General features: G+C 36.4%; 1 protein-coding gene across 1 annotated transcript in view; it reads left to right on the top strand.

The window, feature by feature from the left end:
• Positions 1–323: 323 nt before the first annotated feature.
• LOC106668262 (RNA-binding protein 12-like) overlaps positions 324–1,083 on the top strand; it is a 28,992-nt gene continuing 28,232 nt past the window's right edge. Inside the window, exon 1 of the mRNA XM_014396852.2 lies at positions 324–589. The gene's annotated coding sequence lies outside the window, so the exon portion shown is untranslated. The remainder of the gene's footprint in view (positions 590–1,083) is intronic.

The raw sequence follows: 1,083 nt of genomic DNA, 5'->3' as shown, positions 1-1,083 counted from the left end.
AGCATTTTGAGAAGCATCGAAAAATGTAATCAATAGCCACTAGTCGATAATCGTCGATTTAAAAATTTAAAATAATAAAAAATGCAATTATATTACTCAATCAATAAAACGACTTGAAAATTAAATTCAACGTGTAATCTAAAGTACAATTAAGCTTTTATTCTAATAATATCTAATTAATAAATGTTCAAATTATTATTGTTATTAATGAGGGTTTGCAAGAGTAAAGATCATATTAACTCTCGAGGTTCTGTTTTTTTATTTTATTTTAATTATTTTATTCTGTTGTATGAGAGTTGTGAAGTGGCGGCGGTTAACGTTACGATATAGAAGGTGGTGGTTAAGTAGTCGGTCGCCATTTTTGTCGATCCTGAGCTTTCCATTCGTCGTCCGACCCGTCCGACGCGCTTGCAAAGTTGCAACTGGTCTCGACAATAACTTATTCCAGCTTTGGACAGGAAACGGTCAGCTTTTTTTCTTGAAGGAAAGACGCGTCTGCGAGGGATCCGTGGATTGCGAGCGGTGCTTATTTTTCCCCCAAGGACGCGGCTTCACGCCACGTTATACGAGATCCTAACTTTTCCTTTAGGTAAGCATTTTCATTTTGGCCCGATCGCGAGACCCTTTTTGACGACGAGATCGACTCGATTTCGACAACCCCAAGCCTAGAAAAATACAAAAAGGCCAAGAATCCTCGGACATTATTGCATTTTATATTTTCCCAACGGAACTTATATAACCGTAGCTTAAAATAGTCATTAATAGGCGGATTTTATATTCTATATTCTCGAACCACATTTGGCCTCCATGTTATTAGGCGTCTTACATAATTTGTAACATTAACAGAATTACGAAATTCGATACGGGCTTTGTTCTCAGTTACCGACCTCTAAACCTTAAAATACATTTCTTATACAGTTCTGAATCAATTTAAACGCAGTTAACCTTAACCAATACAATACAGTAATCCTTCGATATTCGCGCGTTTCGCTTATTTGCGAGAATAAAAATGCTGTAAAATTTCACTTTCGCGCCCTATGGATTTGATTATTTGCGAACCAAAAAATAGCAAGCTTTTGAGTA

The sequence above is a fragment of the Cimex lectularius genome, unplaced genomic scaffold (genome assembly GCF_000648675.2).
Source record: "Cimex lectularius strain Harlan isolate CLEC.00 unplaced genomic scaffold, Clec_2.1 scaffold71, whole genome shotgun sequence".
NCBI lineage: Eukaryota > Metazoa > Arthropoda > Insecta > Hemiptera > Cimicidae > Cimex > Cimex lectularius.
This window is presented reverse-complemented; position numbering and strand designations above follow the sequence as displayed.